At 46.7% G+C, this 20,000-nt stretch overlaps 1 protein-coding gene and 1 non-coding gene across 2 annotated transcripts in view; both read right to left on the reverse strand.

Moving 5' to 3' along the window:
- The window catches only part of LOC137655879 (uncharacterized), a 1,037,971-nt gene that overhangs the window by 1,005,102 nt on the left and 12,869 nt on the right, over nucleotides 1-20,000 (reverse strand). The gene's annotated exons all lie outside the window — the stretch shown is intronic.
- On the reverse strand, nucleotides 7,408-7,526 carry LOC137655948 (5S ribosomal RNA). Its single transcript, XR_011046900.1, has one exon. It is a non-coding gene; the product is annotated as a 5S ribosomal RNA (ribosomal RNA).

The following is a 20,000-nucleotide window of genomic DNA, read 5'->3' on the forward strand; positions in this document are numbered from 1 at the left end:
TTGTGACTGTAAGCGTGTAAGTCACGTTCATGACTGTAAGCGTGACCGTGAGCGGCTTGCTCGTGATCGTAGCCACAAGAATCGTGCTCGCGGTCACGAGAGAGACCGCTCATGTCTGTGAGCGTGTAACTCACACTAGTGAGCGTGAGCTCGATCGCAAGCGTACCAAAAGGTTGTAGTGACTAGCGTCACAATCGTGGTCACGAGTGTCGTAATCACAATTGTCTAGCTCGTGATCATGAGTGTCCTCTAGGGTTGTGTAGAGACTAGGTCACAATTATGGTCACGAGTGTCTCTCTCATGACCGAGTGTGTAACTCATGATCTTGAGCGTGGGCATGATCGCTATCGTGATCACAAGTGTCTAGCTCGCTACCGTGAGTGTTTAACTCACAATCTTCAGCATGAGCATGATCGTGCTCAAGGTTCGTGTAGAGACTCTCCCACGGAAGGGGAATTTCTCACACCTGGAGGAGAACCTCCGAGCAGCACTCTGTTTCCCTTCAATGAGCTCTATCTCAAATTGAAGATTAACATTAAGTGCTGCTTAAAAAAAGCCAAGGCTTGTTTCTGAGTTCTCCCTGAAGGGAATTCCTGATAGGGAAACCTTCTGAGGTAATCCCTCGAAGGGGAGGTCAAACAGGTGTTCATCTTTAAGAAGAAGAACGTTGAGGTCATGATAACCTATGATCTCTGTGGCGATCATTGATCGTCAAAAAAGACGCCAGAACGGGTGTCTAACATCGGATTGTCATGAACGACATCCTGGCCAACCAGGAAGATGATGTGATGAGTCTCACTACTGTGATCGTTGGAACAGAATAAATTCTGAACTCATCATTGGATTGTTGCGAAAGATATCCTGAACGACCAGGCAAACGAGGTGATGAGTTTTGCTCCTGCGATCATTTAACAAAAATTCTGATCTCATCATTGTATTCTCGCGAGCAACATCCTCACCAACCAGGAAGACAAGGTGATGAGTATTGCCTATGCACTCGTTAAGGAGAAAATAGTCCATCGATCTGGTGATTGGCGAGCAAGCCATGGGTTGACGATCGTCCGTAGTCTTGGAATCCTCAACAGGCAGAAGTTGCTTATGCGGGCTCAAATGTTGCCTGTAGGGAGAGAGAGAAAAATTGTGGATCGTTGGGAGATGACGAGATCAGTAGAAGGCGAGAAAACTCATCGTCAGCCGGAGTCGACGGAAGGGCCAACGGGAAGTAGACCTCATAGACAGCTAACCCGTCAGCAGCAGCTAGAGCCACTATCTTCGCACCCCGATGACGTCTATAAGCGTGAAAAAAAAGAAAATTAAAAATTCCTCCCCTTCAAGGAGGATGAAAAAACCCAACCCGCGGATGGGAGAAGTTACCCTAAAACGAGTAGGCAGCGCAGAGGAATCCTTCCGATAACTCGTGGGGACAAACTTCGACATCTAAAAACTGCTATACTACTCTGTAATGGATCGTCAGGTGATCATGAGCATGTAATACAAACAGTTATACCTGTAAAGAAAAGAATGAGAGTAAAGCAATAGTTATAAATGGCTAAGCCTTGAAGGGAGAGAGAGGAGACATCCGCTCTCCATCAGCCAAAAACAAAAAGTGACGTAGTTCATTGAACAGTGAGTAGATATAGGTGGCTAGGTACCCCCCCCCTCCAGCCACCCATTACTTACCCACTGTTAATGGTTAGGTAGGGTTGCCACCTCGTACTTTAAATCTAATGGCTACCTTACAGCTCCGTCGAAAGCATATTCCATATAAATAACGAAAGGTTTGTTAGCATGGGAACAAAGTAAATAAATAAATAAATATATATATATACTGTATATTTATATATATATATATACACATATATATACAGTATATATCTATATCTAATATATATATATATATATATATATATATATATATATATATATATATATATATATATATATACACACACACAGTGGAACCTCTACATACGATCATAATTCGTTCCAGGACCTACTTCGTTTGTTAAAATAATCGTATGTTGGAGCGAATATTCCCATAAGAGTACACTGTAATTTGTTTAATTCGTTCTACAGCCCAGGAACCTATGATAACTCCCTAATAAATTACTACACATAATTACACATAACAATAATACAATTGCATTAAATAATAGAAATATAAAAAAGAATAATTATAAAGAAATAATAAATAAAAAAGCGGTTTTTTATTGTCACTTTACCTTAGAGACATGCCAATGAAGGTGTAGTCTTTGCTATGCAGGAGGAGACGGACGGTCGGCGAGGAGGTAGAGATGGTGACTGTGATAACGTACTGTAACTTACTCTAACTTTCACTACATGAACTTCAACCTGACTTAGCTTTTTTTTCTTTATTTTCAATTTTCATCACTTTCACTCACTTCACTACTAGTTTTCTTTGCTTCACTTTCTTTCTCTTCATCACGATCCTTGAACCACTTCGCAGATTTTTTAAAGAAACTATCGAGAAAGTTGCTTAGTACAGTTTTTCAGAATTTTTCTGAAACTGGTTAAGCAGACATCATCGAATTGCGAAACTACACGGCAAACCTGAAGTTTCTGTGGGTGATACTTATCAATGAAATCAACCACGTGATGATGATGTGCTGACATCTCTTTTATTTCAACTGAACTTATGATATGCTCTACCTCCTCGATGTCCTCCCACTCACTCAACTGCACTTGGAACTCATCATTCGCATGGTATGCAGCTCCTTGAGTTCCTCGGTGGTGAGCTCTTCATGATGCTCCTTGACGAGTTCGGTGATGTCATCGTCATCGACCTCCAGACTTATGGACTTGCCAAGGGATACAATCTCTTCTACGTCTTCCTCTACGGCAAGCACAGGTTCAGGCTCGGGGACAAAACCTTCGAAATTTCTGGGAGAAATATCATTAGGCCAAAGCTTCTTCCAAGCTTAATTCAGTGTCCATCAAGTTACTCCCTCCCAAGCCTGATCTATGATCTTCAAACAGTGCACAATATTAAAATGGCTCCTCCAAAATTCACGCAAAGTTAGGTTGGTGCTTTGCGTGACATTAAAGCACTGCTTAAATAAGTGCTTGGTGTAGAGCTTCTTAAAATTAGAGATGACTTGCTGGTCCATGGGTTGGGGGATAGGGGTGGTGCTCGGAGGAAGATACAGCACTCTGATGAACTTGAACTGGTCGATGATATCATCTTCGAGTCCTGGGGGTGAACGGGAGCATTATCCAAGCAAAGAAAGCACTTTAAAGGCAAATTCCTCTCCTAAAGGTACTGCTTGACAGCAGGGCCGAAAACTTGGTTTACCCATTCAACAAAGAAATGCCTAGTAACCCAAGCCTTAGAATTAGCACGCCAGAAAACATGCAGCATGTCCTTATTGACTCTATGTGCATTAAATGCCCTGGGGCTTTTGGAATGATACACCAATAATGGCTTTATTTTGGAGTCTCCGCTGGCATTGGCACATATGGCAAGAGTCAACCAATCCTTCATTGGCTTATGTCCAGGCATTTTCTTCTCTTCAGCGGTGATGTATGTTCGACTCGGAATCTTTTACCAAAACAGACCGGTTTCATCACAATTGAAAACTTGCTGCTCTGCGTAGCCTTCATCCTCCACGATCTTTTTAAACTTCTTAACAAAATCGTTAGCAGCCTTGGTGTTCGAACTTGAAGCCTCGCCGTGCCGAACAACTGAATGAATCCCAGTCCGTCTCTTAAATTTCTCGAACCAACCGCGAGAGACCTTAAATTCCTCAGTCGTAAGAACGGTTGAACTCTCCCGTGTCACCCCAAGAGCCCGCTGCCTTCAAGTCACAATAGATAGCGCTGGCTTTCTCACAAATGATCGTTTCAGTGATCGTATCGCCAACAATCTCTTTGTCCTTTATCTATATCAACTAAAGGCATCTTATCTCTTCCAGGGTAGGACTGCGACGTTTTGAAATAATGGTGATCCCTTTCGATGGTTTGACTGCTTCAATGGCTGCCTTCTGCTTGATGATCATCAAGATCGTAGACATATTCCGGCCATATTGTTTAGCCAGATCACTCACATGCACATCGCGCCCATATTTTTCTATAATTTCTTGCTTCAATTCTAGTGAAAGCATTGCCTTCTTCCTTTTCTCACCACTACTAATACCTGTACTGAAATTAAGCTTCTTAGGACCCAAAAAATGAAACGTGAGAAAAGAAAAATAATAAGCACTGTTAATAAGGGACCCAACGGGGGACAACCACACAATGCACACGAGAACAGAGAACTGACTGACGCAACGCTCAATGGCATCCCTCCAACATGCTGCCATCTACCGGCGTAAACAAGAAACTACGACCAATGCTTCGAGAAAATTTTACGCGTATGGTCTTTATCGGATGTTGGAGCATGACTTCGGGTGTCAAGACGAAAATTCAATCGAATTTTACTTTGGATGTTGGAACAATCGTATGTAAAGGCAATCATATGTAGAGGTTCCACTGTAATATGATATTTTCATAATAAAATGACAAATTCAGAGATAATTTGTATTTTTCCTAACCAGACAAACCTTAGCTATTTACATTGGGTTTACCTTTCAGCGTAGCTGAAATGGCGAGCCATTAGAATTTAACGAGGGTGTATTACCCCCCCGCGCTAGTTAGTAGGGGAGTAGGGAAGTGGTAGCTAGCTACCCCTCCCCCCCTCACACACCAGTGAACTGCTTCACTTCACTTAGAGGTAGGACTTGCCTTGGGTTTCAGGGCTGGCGGGCAAATATGTGTAGATAGCTAAGGTTTGTATGGTTAGGAAAAATACAAATTATCTCCGAATTTGTCATTTGTTCCGTAACCGAAATACAAACCACCCTATTTACATTGGGTGACTTACCCCTTAGGAAGGGTGGAAAGTCCCCAGCCATACTGGCTTTGGCTTTACCGAGGGACTCAAAGTCCGAGTGAGTCGCACTCGAGAAAAGGAGTCCCTGCACCTCACAAGTTCCTTGCTCCGCAAGGAAACGTGTGGCCTACATAAGCTTGTGTGTGAAGGAAGAAAGTGTGACCCGTCCTAGGCAGTTGACCTGGAGTGCCAGAAGGAACTCTGCGTTAGGATGTTCCCAGTACCACCTCGTCAGGGTATGGGGGACGCGACAGTATTGACTCAATACTTGGAACACAAGGAAGCAGGGTTTACCTGCAGAGGTTTGAGGTCAGCTATGCAGAGACCAGGATGCTGCTTCCCCAGTAGAGGGGACGATGAAGAAAGAAGTAAGGGCCAGACACACTTTTTTCGTTCATGCAGACTAAAACCGGATAACAATGCCCTCAACCTTCTGCTACCTGTCCAAAAAGGAGCCTGAGGTTAGACCAGCTGTTGTGTAGCCACCACAGAGCGATAGAAACGTATCGATACTCCTGTGGGTCACGTCCTGCAGGAAGCGGGCTGCGAAGGTCATTAGACGCTTCCAGACTCTAGCTTGCAGCACTTGCGTCACAGAGTAGTTCTACTCGAAGGCGAGCTACGTTGCGATGTACCCAACATCGTGCTGTTGGGCGACGTGACAGGGGAGGGTCTGGATTCAGGTCGAGATGAATGTCCTTAAGTCCGAGCTGAAGAGGTATACTAGAGACTCTCCTGTGTCCTTCCTGTGGTCCCAACCCGGCTGCACGTGAGGACAAACTGCAGCTGTTCTCAAAGGTAACCCCTCGATTCCTTTACTGGCAAGAAGGAGACGGTTTGGGACATCTGATACAGAATGGAGACTCGAAATCTTGAAGGAGTTGGACCGAAGGCCCGGGACCCCAAGATTCTGAGTCTAGCAAACAACTCAGGAGCGAACCTGAATGTTGCCTTCCCCTATTCTCTTGAAAGGGCGGAGTCGGACGAGACCAAGAAGATTGCTTACACACTGGCCGAGGCCAGAGTGAGCAGGAGCACCGTCCCCCAAGACGAAATACGATCAGAGGCCTGACGTAATGGTTCTTGAGAAGATCTCTTAAGGGACTAAAGAGTCCAAACCTTGCTCCATGAAGGAGGTCTCACTCCGACCGGGGGCAGGGACGTTCGCAGCTTTGCATGAGCGAAGAAAGGTTCAGCAGGAAGGAAAAAGTCTATTCCCTTCAGCCTGAAGGCCAGGGAAAGGCTGAGCAAAAGGCTTCGCTGCCGAGAGCAGAAAAGTTTCCTCCAGCCGAAAAACAATAACTCTGTAACTGCTGGAGAAGAGGCCTCGAGGGAAGAGGTATCTCTCCCATGACACCTACGACAGAAGACTCTCCACTTCAGCTGGTAGACCCCTGCGGATGACTATGGCAGGTGACGCGACCTCCGCTCCGTGACTGTAGTGGGTTGTCTCTTCTTGAGGAGGCAGCGTAGTGTCTCCAGGCGTGAAGCCGAAGCAAAGCCACGGCTCGTGAAAGATGTTGTAGTGTGGTTGTTTGAGTAGCCTGTGCCGTGGAAGAAGCTCTCCCGGGAGTTCCGTCAGGGGAAGTAGAGGCTCCGGAAACCGTTCTGCGTATAGTCACAGTGGAGCTCTCGGGGCCATCGAAAGGTTGACAGACAACCTGGTCGTGTTGAAACCCATTCTCAACAGACAACAATGGTGGGAAGACGCAGGCATCGATGTTGTTCCACCGTCACCGGAAAGCATATTGCCAAAGAGTCTTGGGGTCTGAGACCGGGGGGAAGAACAGCGGAAGCTTGAAGTTCCAGGCTGTCGCGATCAGGTCCCCCAGGCCAAGACTTGCTGGTTACTACAGGCCAAAGACCCCCAGGTACTCTCCATCTGCAAGGCTCTGCTCAGGTAGTCTGAGAGAATATTCCTCTGCCCGGAATGAGCGAGCCGACAGTGGTATTGAGAGGACCTCGGATCATCTCAGTATCTCTACTGCAAGATGCGAAGGTATGAAAATGCATCCCTTGCTGGTTGGAATACGCCAGTACCATGAAGTCGTCGCGCACGGAGCGACTCGGCAGGAACTGTAGGATCTGTAGAGGGGCCAGACTACAGCCCCTAAGCCTGCCTGAATGATGGGGAAGTATCCTTCCGGTCCTGACCATAGACCTGAACCGGAACATGCCCCCCTTTTTCTTTGACGAGTCCGAGAACTGCATCAAAATGTGGGGAAAGGACAAGAATATCCACTCCCATGCAAGAGGTTCCATAGGTCAACACCCATTGCAGGTCTAAACGTTCCGCTGGTCCCATAGGGGCCAGAAAGTCCGGTTAATCGTTGCTTTGATACAAACGGAACTTGGGAACTTATCCTGAGGCGACCGTTCGGGACTTTAGACGGGACAATGAGGAAAAGAGACCCAGGAAACGTTCCAAGGTAGGGCTGAAAGCTCTGCTTGACTGAGAACAGGAACTGTGACTCTTCTCAGCCTTGACACAGTCAACTGAAGGGAAGGCTCGGAGAAGGAGGCAACAGCATTTGGTGTTCCCAGGCGGTCACCCATCCAAGTACTGACCAGACCCAACGTTGCTTAACTTCGCTGATCGGACGAGAAGCGGTGTTTTCAACGTGGAATGGCCGTTGACTCAATATCATGGCTAGATACTCCAGATGTTGAGGCAGAAGTAGAGAAGGCTCCTAGCAAATTACCATGATCCCTCACTCTTGGTAAAGACCCGGAAGCTTGTCCCGGTGTTGAAGAAGGTCGAACCCGAGCCTACCGGGGTTGACCAGACCTTCAAAAAGCGAAAGGGGCGGAAGCCTGCTCCTGAGTGAGCAGCCATGAGGAAAGCAGGGAGAGTTCTCTGGGGAAAAACCTGCGATGCCGCGGCGGGATTGCCACACCAGAGTCCTGCATCCTCGTTACCAGTCTGATCAACTCTGCTGTTCCACGCTGGACGAAGTTTGTTCGACGAACTTGACCAGATCTGAGAGGTCGACGACGGAATCCCGTGTCGGATGCTTTCCTACGAGAAAGGATCGACTGAAGAAGCCGGGGGGTGAAGCCGTCAATGACCCTATGGAGGACCCTCTCCTAAGGCATGGATCCTTCTGCCCAAACGGGCAAAACTCTTGCCGCACCATGGCATAGAGGTTCAGTGACACTGGATTCGCTGACAGACGGAGAGATGGTAAGAGCGATGCGCGATATCCTTAGCTGATCACAGAGATCGTGCAGGAATCGGCATAGGAAAGCTGTTATTCGGATGAGTAACCTTAGGCATCCTCCCAGCGTGAGACCTGCCAGGGGGAGTTGCCAATCCTAGTTTGTGAACTCTGCCGCTCCCTCTAGGATTATGCCTCCCCGGGAGAGCCTCCCGTGCTACCTGTCCCTGACAGGAGGGAACTGCTATTGTACACCTTGTCTTAGCTGCTGTAGCCGGTACGATAACTTAGGCCGACGAGGCTGAAAGAAGAGGCGTTGGAGGCCTGCAGGGTCTGGGAAAAAGCGCCTTGGAGGAGTGAAAACGGAAGTCGACTTCCTACGCATAACAGCTATCCATGTCTCTGTCCTTGGGCTCAAACAAGCTCTTCCCAAGGATGGAAGAGTGTCTGAGCTTGACGACATCCACAGATGAGACACCCGAGGGGAAGCCATAGGTTACTGCGTCTAGATGCTCCAACATCGAGTTTGCCCGCAAGATCGAAACTTAGCGACGGAATGCAAAGGTGCTTGAGCCTGAGAGGAGGAAAGTACCTATGATCTTCCTGGAGCTTCCTTGTACAAAACCTCGGGTCACAACCGAGAAGGGAAAGGACCTGGTAAGCCCCTTCCACGGGATGAAGAAGAGGAAGGGCTAAACCGGTCACCCCTTGCCCGACGGAGAAATCTCGAAAGGAAAAAATTCCCTGGCACGACTCTTCCAGGTAATGACGAGGAGGGAGGGCTAACCCAGGTTCTGGAAAGAATGTTGCCCAGACCTCTCTGAAGATTCTTCCTGCTCTTGCACGTGCCATGCTCTGCGTTTACGGGGTGAAGACTGTGTTCTGGAAATACGCATTCCAGACGACCCGCCAGGCTGGCCGTGTTGCGAAACCCCGACAGGAATCGCGGTCGCAATCGCCCTGGTGCTCATGTGAAGGTAAATCAATGGTTCGCATGTGGCCGAACGTGGACGCGCCAGTGCGCGGGCACGCAGGAGCGCGGACGAAAGTGCGCGAGGGAGCGCAGGAGGAGGGCGAGCGTACGGGGAAGGGCGAGAGCTGGCGGTCGGAATCCGATAGTTCACAGGCAAGTGATGACCCGTAGGCAAGCAATGGCTACTGCAGGACTCAAGCCGGCACTCGCGATGGAACCCCGTCGGTTCGCGCGAAGGAACCCCGTCGGTTCGCGCGAAGGAACCCCGTCGGTTCGCGCGAATGAACCCCGTCGGTTCGCGCGATGGAACCCCGTCGGTTCGCGCGATGGAACCCCGTCGGTTCGCGCGATGGAACCCCGTCGGTTCGCGCGATGGAACACCGTCGGTTCGCGCGATGGAACGCCGCAGGTTCGCGCGATGGAACACCGCAGGTTCGCGCGATGGAACACCGCAGGTTCGCGCGATGGAACACCGCAGGTTCGCGCGATGGAACACCGCTGGTCCGCGCGATGGAACACCGTTGGTTCGCGCAATGGAACACCGTTGATTCGCACGATGGAAACACCGTTGGTTCGCGCGAGGGCGAACATTGGAGCGCATGTGCGCAGGCGCGCGGGCATTTGGGCATGCGGTCGCGCGGGAACGTGGGCGTGTGGTCGCGCAGGCACGTGGGAGCGCGGGCGGTCGGGAGACCGATAGCGCGTTGACGGGCGATGGCACGTCTCTGCGAGAGACGGCCCAGATGGTGAGCGAAGGCGCGTTGGCAAGCGATGGCGCGTCGGCAGGCGATAGCGCGTTGGCAAGCGACGGCGTGTTGCCAAGCGGTGGTGCGTTAACTAACGCTAGCACGCAGGCGAAAAATCGTGTGGGCGCGTAGGAGATCGCTGACGCGTAAGAGACTAGGGATGATTAGCGCGCATCGCGCTAATCAGAAGGCGCGCAGGTGCACCAGGAAGGTGAGCGTCGATGCGAGCTGTCAATCAGGCGATCCTGGACGGTCAGGAAAACTCTTGGCGCCCATTGGTGCGTGGCAGAAAAGGGCGCGCAGATGTGCGCTGGCGAATGAAGGAAGGTGGCGCACAGAAGGACAGAAGTAAAGGTGAGCGCTGGTGAGCAGGAGGAAGATCTACGACAAGACTCAGCTACCGCAGATCGTGGTCTACAGCAGGCGAGCGCAAGATCGCTACTGATGGTGTCCAGGGGACCTAACACGCGTGGCAGATCGATGGCAATCGTTGACGTGCAGGAGATCGCTGACGCACAGGAGATCGCTGACGCACAGGAGATCGCTGACGAGCAGGCAAACGTTGACGCGTCTGTGGTCGCTGGCGAGAAGAAGGCGACGCGTGGAATCTTGTGCATAGAAGAAGAGTCCTTGTCCAAGACCTGAACCGAAGTTCTAGATTACGCGGGCGAACGTGGGCGCATAGAACGCGTATCAGGAACTGGAAGCGCAGATGCGCTCTGACGGGCAGGAGATCTAGAGCGCTCAGGAGACTGATGGCGCGCAGGGCGCACAACAGGAACAGCGACGATCATCAGGAGAGCACTGACGAACAGAAGAGCGCTGACGAACAGGAGAGCGCTGGCGAACAGGAGAGCGCTGGCGAACAGGAGAGCGCTAGCGATCAGGAAAACGCTGATGAGCAGGAGAGCGGCTGTGCGCTAACACTGAGCAGGAGAGCGCCTGTGCCTTAACACTGAGCAGGAGAGAACACTGCAGAAGGGCGCGCAGGGGAACCCTGACACGCAAGGGAAGCAACCCCGTAGGAGGCAACCCTTTGCCCCGAAGGGACCATTGTCCGTCGGAAGACGAGGTCGACTGCTGTCCATCTGCACCAGGGGCAGAAGGTCAAGAAGGCGTTGGAGATCAATCCCCGGAGAGATCTAAAGAGGAAGGAGCTGCAGGCTGCATACGGAGATTCATAAAGGCACCTCTTAGCACCCTTATAGGGAGATGGGAGGCCCTTAAAACGTAGCGGACGGTGAGCCTTACGGCGAAGGCGGCCAACAGCAACAACAGCAGAAGAGTCCTCCGAAGAGGAGTCTCTATGAGTGTACTCTCTCGCGAACGAAAGAGAAACACTTCGTAGAAGAGACGGGTCAGCCAGTGACCTAAAAAGAGCAATCCTCCGAAGAAGGGCTCCTGCAGTTGCCCAGCCCCTTGAGCGTAACTGCAGGTGCGATTGCTCAGCACCAAGAGCATAGTCGCAGGAAAAAAAGGCAAGAGAAGAGCCCCCAAAGGGGAAAAACTCAAGCCTGGACAGGTAAACTTCCCTCGGAAGGAAAGTTACCCACCCAAAGAGGCGAGCCTCCTGGGTGTTCTAAAATGAACTGGAGGGCTGTCAATCATCACGAGAGTACTTCCAGAAGAAGGAGACGCCCCTGACAAAGATCTATAGGGGAGGCAGCAACAGCCGAATCCCCAGGCCTCAACAAGACAGCTCACTCCGTTGTCACATTACAGAAACAAACTAGATCGGTAACTGTGAAAAATAAAAACAAAAATCATTAGTTAACATTCATTCCCCCGTGAAGTCTCCGAAGAGGAATCCCGAAGGAAAGGAACACAAGAATTACACAACAGGCACGTGCCCCCACAACCACTTACACTCACGGAAGGAGAGCTGTAACCAACACAGAATTACTGTATAACAATTATTATTATGTAACTATGTAATTATGTAATTTAAAAATGAATGAACACTAAAGAAAGAACGAAAACTCCGAAAGGAATCGTTCTACAAAAGCTGAAAAATCAACAAATACAATTAGAATCATAAACTAATTGAGACAAAACGTACGTCGTAGAAACCCCACCCACACGGGAAGGAAGCTACTCAGACGTAGTAAAAGTAATGTAGTAAAAGGGTGAACGACCTCAAAGAGAGAGAGAGAGAGAGAGAGAGAGAAAGACCGTAGTCAAACTCGATCGCGACCCATGAAATTACACCATGGTGGCCTAACTGCCAAGGGCTCCACGGAGATATCGTACACTACACAAGCACAAACTCTGAATAGGAAACTTACTGATTTCTATACTCATATATATACATAAACACGAAAAAATGTTTACATATATATTGAGTAAAAGAAAAGTACAGTAAGTGATTAAGTAAAGACAAAACAACAATGGCTGCCAAGCGAGGACAAAGACAGAGACGTCTGTTCATTGTCCGAGCCAAAAGTGAAGTGAAGCAGTTCACCGGTGTGTGAGAGGGGGGAGAGGTAGCTAGCTACTACTCCCCTAACCCCCTGCTAACTAGCGCGGGGGGTAATACACCCTCGTTAAATTCTAATGGCTCGCCATTTCAGCTACGCCGAAAGGTAAACCCAATGTAAATAGTGTGGTTTGTATTTCGGTTACGGAACAAATAAATTTTTGCATATACTTACCCATTGGTTATATAAGAATGGCTAAAGTCCCTGGACGCCCCGGAAGAAAATTCAAAATCTCGCGCAGCTATCGCAGATATGCCAGGTGTACACTAGCGCCCTCGCAGTAATACAGGTAGAACTATACCAACCCACTTCAGATTTTCCATGCCCCATGGTCTCTAGAGGGGAGGAGGGTGGGTTTTTAACTTATATAACCAGCGGGTAAGTATATTAAAAAATTTATTTTATGAAAATATCATTTTTAAATATAAAACTTACCCGCTGGTTATATAAGAATGGCTGATTGACACCCTTGGTGGCGGGTCAGAGACAGCTACATACAGTAATTGGAGATTCACTTAAGAGTTACATAAACAACTTAAGAGGCTCTCACCTGATAAGGAAGCTGACAGCAATACTCTGCCTCATTTTGTCTGCTATTCTTAGAAGATCCAGCGGTCCACCCAGGGGGCTGATGATCTCTAGGAGCTGTCAAACAGTTCAATAACCTATAACATGACAGGACCTCAACTAATACCCTTGTTCCGGACGCTCTCTAGGAACAAAATGACTACCTGACTAGATCAAAGATTGCGGAAGATTGCCGACCAATCTCCACGTACAATCATAGAAAACATATACTGTAACAGTTCCAAGAGAAGAACAGGAGTATTAGGAATTTAGGGAAATGTAGTAGTGGTGGATGTTTCGCCCTACTTCTGCACTCGTTGTTGCGAGTGATCCCAAAACATAGACATCCTCGTAAAGAGACTGGATACTGTATAAGTAATGCAAGGCGAATACTGATTTACCCCTTCACTAGGCTGTATATGCGATGTTTTGCAGAGAACAGTTTAGTTTAAATGTTACAGAAGCTCCCAGAGCTCTAACTTCATGAGTCTTTACTCTTTCGACATCTTATGATCTATCACACGACAGTGTGGCAGAACCTTTGTAATTAAAGTCTATACGAGATGATAGAGCGTTTTAGACAAAGATAGAGCAGGCTTCTTGACCGTACATCAAAGAATCATGAATAGACTCTTAACTTCTTTGGTCCTGTCCTGATAAAACTTCATCGTTTTAACCGGGCAAAAAACTCTTCTCAGCCCTTCACAAACCAAATTCGAGAGGATAGTGATCCCGAAAGATTTAGGCCATGAATAAGAAGGACGTTTGTTAATGACCATGAATCCAGGATGCAAGGCGCCTATGGCTTAACCATTGTGAAGTCCATGTTCTTGCTAAAATAGTGAACTTCACTGACTCTCAACTATGGTAGACTTACTCAGAAAGTCTCCAAAGTTAGGGCTTAAAAAAGAAACTAAGTGTAAAGGCTCGAATCTGTCACTACCGCGAAATTCCAGAAATGACCCCTAAATTTCAGGCTGGCAAATCTTTCAGACGCTTCCAAGTCATCTCAAATGATCTGAGAAGATCTATAAGGTCTCTATTTGATAGATCCAATCTTCTGCATCTGAAGAGAGCTGCCCACATACTCCTGTACCCTTTGATGGTTGAGAAGGAAAAAATCATATTTTCATGATAAAATAAATTTTTTAATATAATTACCCTCTGGTTATATAATGGCTAAAGTCCCTGATGCCTCGGCAGGAAATTCAAAATCTCTTGCGCAGCTTAGCGCAGATATACCAGGTGTACCCCAGCACCCTCGAGGTACAACAGGTAGAACTATACTCAACCAATTCAGATTTTCCATCCCCCATGGTCTCTTAGAGGGGAGGAGGGTGGGTCTAAAACTTATATAACCAGCGGGTAAGTATATTAAAAAATTTATTTTATGAAAATATAATTTTTAAATATAAAACTTACCCGCTGGTTATATAATGGCTGATTGACACCCATTGGTGGCGGGTCAGACAGAGCTGCATAATTGGAAATTCACTTAAGAGTTACATAAACAACTTAAGAGGTTCTCACCTGATAAGGAAGCTGACAGCAATGCTCTGCCTCATTTTGTCTGTTATCCTTAGGAGATCCAGTGATCCACTCGGGGCTGATGATCTCTAGGAGCTGTAAAATGGTACAACCACCTATAAAATGACAGGACCTCAACTAATACCCTTGTTCCGGGCGCTCTTTAGAAACAAAATGACCACCTGACTAAGTCAAAGATTGCAGAAGATTGCCGACCAATCTTCTTCACGTACAGTACAATCATAAAACTATATATAACAGTTCCAAGAGAAGAACAGGGATACTAGGAATTTAGGGAAATGTAGTGGAGAATGTTTCACCTACTACTGCACTCGTTGTTGCAAGTGATCCCAAACCGTGGACGTCTTCATAAAGAGACTGGACACGGTAAAAGTAATGCAAGGCGAATACAGGATTACCCCTTCACAAGGCTGTATACGCGATGCTTTGCAGAGAACAGTTTAGTTTAAAAGTTACAGAAGATTCTACAGAATGTTTTAGACATGGATAGCGCAGGCTTCTTGACCTTGCACCCAAGAGTTATGAATAGACTCTTAACTTCTTTGTTCTTGTCCCAATAAAACTTAATCGTTTTAATCTGGCAAAAAAACTCTTCTCAGCCCATCCCAAACCAAATTCGAGAGAATAGTAATCCCGAAAGATTTAGGCTATGGATGAGAAAGATATTTGTTAATGACCAAGAATCCAGGTTGCAAGGTACCTATGGCTTAACCAATGTGAAGTCCGTGTTCTTGCTAAAAGAGTGAACTTCACTGACTCTCAACTATGGTATACTCAGAAAGTCTCCAAAGTTAGGCCTTAAAAAGAAACCAAGTGTAAAGGGTCGGATCTGTCATTACCGCGAAACTCCAGAAACGAACCCTAAAATTCAGGCTGGCGCATCTTGCTAATGCCTCCAAATCCTCTCAAATGATCTGAGAAGATCTATAAGGTCTCTATTTGATAGATCCAATCTTCTGCGTCTGAAGACAGATACCCGCATACTCCTGTACCTTTTGATGGTCGAGGAGGAAAGAAAATGTGTTTTCTTCTAAGGTCTAAGAAAAAATAGGCCACTTGTGTTGGAGTTACCTAATGAAGAGCCGGTTCTAGCTCTACACCACTCCATAAAACACTCTAATTGGGTTGGAAAACCTTGAGGCAAATGTCCTTTGTACAAGCGAAAGCCTCAGCTGTCTCCTTCGAACAACCCTCTAGATCTTAGGGGTTTTCCGAAATACTGAATGCAGCTAGACCTAAAGCTTGATGGTTTAACATAAAACGTTCGTGATCCTGACACGGGGAAAAGGACTAAAGACATGCTTCCAGCATGCACCCAGCATGGTTCCAGCATGAGACCAGTATGGTTCCAGCATGCTGCCTACACTCAACACGTCATGAGAGAGAATCGGGATCTAAAACCGCCTCCCAAAACTCATCCATATCGGTCGCAAGAAACCGATATTAAAGCTAGGCTTGTTGAAAAGAAGCATCAACAACATGAACCTCATGCTGTGAGGTTAAGACCTGATCATGTGTAATCAGCGAGTGTTCAGCCAAATCTTGACACGAGGGAGCATTAGCTGCGAGGCCAGAGAGACGCGAAGGAGAGACAATAGTCTGTTTATACTGCTGTGAGAAAAAAAGACTTGACTGTATGCGTCTAGCATGCGACCATAATGCCGCGTGTGCTTACATTGCCGTAAGGTGTCAGCGTGCTGTATGCGTTCACCTTGTCGTGTGGATACAGCGCTGTGTGTGTGTCCCGCTTGTTGCAAATCTACAGCGTGCTGCGTGCAGACGACAGCATTGCGTCCGGTCATTGACGGAAAGACGGAACTGATTACCGAGAGTTGTCCGCGTGTAGGATGCGTCCGCATGAGTGAGAGTCACGCGTCCCGCAGACCGCGAAAATGGGACAACTTGTTGAAAGGATCAACTTTGACTGTCAGCGTCCAACATACGTCCAGACTGGCGTCTGCGTCTGTGACTGCGTGACTTCTGCCATAAGAGAGAGACCAGACTTCTACAAGCACACGCTCTAACGCTTCTCGTAACACAAGCATATCTCTGCGAGGAAGCGTTACTATGCATAGGAGAACTATGCCTCCTGACACTGGTCGGAAAACCCTTTCTTTGATCTCTGGTAGTCCTTAGACTCTTTAGGAGAAAATTTTCTCCCTCCCCCCGAGAATCGTAAACGCTAAACACAGATGAAATAGACCTCTTTTAGCTCAGACCAAATCTACACTCGCGGGATAGCGAGTGCGCCAACCCAAGCATGGGCGAAGGCCGGGAGAGAACATCAACCGCAGTCCTGAGAGCGACCTGGGAGAGTCCCTATGACATTTCAAGCGCGCCTTGTGCGTGAACTGAACGTATCCAATGTGAGATACCGTCAACAGTAGTCGCTAGACCTCAGAAGAAAGTAATAGACCTTTCCCCAAACTGGGGGAGGGAAAGAAGTGTGAACAGAAGCAGACTGAGCACCTTTTCTTCCGAAGAACTGTGTCTTACACGATTCTGGTGCTGACACATCACCTTTTTCCGAAAAGAAAAAACTTCCAGCGAACGTTAGATACTGTACTGCAGGATAAGTTAATAGAAGACATACGACTCCTGAAAGGTCTTGGACAAATTGATTGGTGACTACTAAGTCTAGGTTTTGCGACCTTCGATGAGGGCAAAGCATTTCCTCCCTGAAAGTGAGTCAGAATCCAGAGGAAGAGCTAGGTTTGTAAGTGACTTGTCTGACTTCCGCTTCTCTTGCGGAAGAAAAAACACACTCGATTGCTTCCTGTTTAAGCATCAAAACACGTTTGCTGCAAAGGAAAATTCTGTTCGTGTGCATACATGACGAGTGACTTCCTAGTCTGGAAGACAGGGAAAACATAGAATGTCATTCTCGTCAGGGAACTGCATTCTAATATGCAGAAAACAGTTACAAGATCCATGATACCATAGCGATGACGAACTGATCGCTTCAAGACATTCCAACTTAGTCATTCCAAAGTGGAGAAAGAACGTCTTGGACTGCATCAACAATATCGCATGGCGGAACAGACGTTTAATGCACAAGGTCCGCGAAGAACCTCAGCCTACCGACCTTCCTTCTCCCAGGGGTTGGAACGAAGGAAGAGATATAGGACTAGGGGGAAGGTGAACACAAACAAACACCTCCTCCAGAGCCCTGCGCTATGTTTACGAGTCACTAACAAGAGCGGTTTAAAAACATAATACCTTAAATCATGAAACATCTGCCCGTGTTGGGAGATATACTTTACGTTCTATTCTCATAAACGGCCTTAATGCCCTTTCTGTTGTTGCAGCTGCAAGCACTGTATCAATCTCTACAGAAAAGTTCGTTATTTTACTGAGAATGATTTAATGTTAATTTATTAATTTATTTTACCATTAATTTACTAGGCCAACATTCCCTAAAGGAGCCCTTTGGGTTAAAGCATCTTGCTTCCCCAAATAGGGTTGTAGCTGGCTTGTAATAATAATAAAATAAAATAACTAGAGACACCATCAACCCAACTAGCGAAAACTCTGAAGTCGGAACGAGGAGCAGCAGGTAAAAAATATGAGGGAAACTCTTTAGAAAAATTCTCATGAATTTTTTAAAGTTATTCCCTTCCTTTTACAATCTCTATCCTAAGAAGAAAAGTCTTGATTCTTAGGAATCCACTCCTTATGATTCTGAATTCAGACCTCAATACTTAGAGGTTTTAATTCTAGTTCTCACAAGAGTTAGCCCAGCCGGCCTTGGTCCGAGAATAAAATTAGCAACAATAACTTAACACTAGACGTTCATGGTCAGGTAGACATCAAAGTCTATTGTCATAGGTAGCGAAGCGTCCATCCCGACGCTGAAGCGTCCACACAGATGCTGAAGCGCCCACACAGACGCTGAAGCGTCCACACTGGCGCTAAAGCGTCCAAACTGACGCTGAAGTGTCCACACTGACACTGAAAGCGTCCACACTGACGTGGCGCTTTACTCCAATCCGTCGACATTCTGTTTCCGTTGCCGCACAGTTCCGATGACACTACGCCGGCTCTGCTGCCTGGCGAACGTCGGCGCGTCTGTATAGACTGATACTAGGTGCTATGAGCAGTTGGTTTGCGTTGAGCAGGTAATCGAAGTAAAGCATCCACTTTCCCCCACCATTGAACATTGCAGTTGGTAGGCCGCCTGTGCGACAACAAGTCCTCACCGTTAAAGACACGACGCCTGTGCGACCGTATCAAAGACCGGAATTGTGACACCCAACCGTACCTTTAACGGCAGGCTGAAAAGACTGCTTAAACGAAGATAGATGCTGTTTCATGCCTAACTACAAAGATCAAGGATCAACCTTAGGCGAAACGTATTCAGCATTAACTGTGTCGAACCATAGCGCTTGCCACTGTCGAGAGACGACACCCATCAGGTGGCTGTGGCGGCAATACGTCTGCGCCGCATGAAATGTAACCCACGCAGAACGAATCTAATTTTGTTTTCAGCTTAGCGCCTTTGAAAACACTAATACCTCGCTTTATCTATAGCGAGGTTGAGCGTTCTGGTGATCGACAGAAAACACTCAAGAGGACTTCAGTTCGGGTCTTAAAAGACTGTAACGCCTGGTTACCCTCTCGATTCCTTTCGCCGTTCGATTTAATTTCTCCCCTGGGTCCGGGAGCTCGACAGAGGTCTAAGGCTAGGATAACGATAGGTACGAACAGAAGCACTCTCCACTAAATAAAATTCACTGCACAATTTATCACTAAAAAATTTGCACTTTACTCTTTGGCACAAAGATAGTTTCATAATTACCTGAAAACCAAAGAATACACTCTCTCAAAGTAAACGAACTCCGTAGGGAGAGACTTATAATTCTGTCACTGGACAATCGTTTGAATGGGAATACAAAAGTACCGAATCCCATATAAATGTAACAAAATATTAAATATCAAATATTAAATATTACCTTAGTAGGTATGACATTATAAAATAAAATAAACCCTTAAATTAAGGAATTCCAATAAGAGATGAATTATCACTCGTATTATTTGGAACACTTACACTTAATATAAAAACGATCTTAGTATTCCACTACGGAAACAATGATATATAGAATCATAATATTGTAACAAAACTGACAACTGCGTAACAAGTGAACGCGAGTTAATCTTAGCAAAAAGATTGAAGATTACCTCAAGAAAACTATTAAAAGGATAAAATTTTCTTATATTAATAATCCTTTGATTAAATTTATACCTTAATATTTCAAACAAAAGTATTCACTTATAATTCTTTGTAAAAGCAAGTCGGGCTTATAGCCTACGACATAAGGCTGTGACGTCATCAATGGACGAGATGTTTACCTTTCGTCCTATGCTTTCGTGAGGTTTAAAAAAGGTCGATGAACCTTTTAATCTTACCTTTTAAGTTATAAATACGTGATCACATTTCAAATAAAAGAAAAAAGGCGAAAGCCTAAAATCAAAAAACATTAATACATCACGAAATAACGTCCAAACAGAGTAAAAAGAGAGAAAGAATTTCCAAAAGAACCGACGGCTATCCCGGCAGGGAAAATCTGAATTGGTTGGGTATAGTTCTACTTGTGGTACCGCGAGGGCGCTGGGGTACACCTGGCGTATCTGCGCTAGCTGCGC

This window comes from Palaemon carinicauda, chromosome 16 (assembly GCF_036898095.1).
Source record: "Palaemon carinicauda isolate YSFRI2023 chromosome 16, ASM3689809v2, whole genome shotgun sequence".
Taxonomy (NCBI): Eukaryota; Metazoa; Arthropoda; class Malacostraca; order Decapoda; family Palaemonidae; genus Palaemon; species Palaemon carinicauda.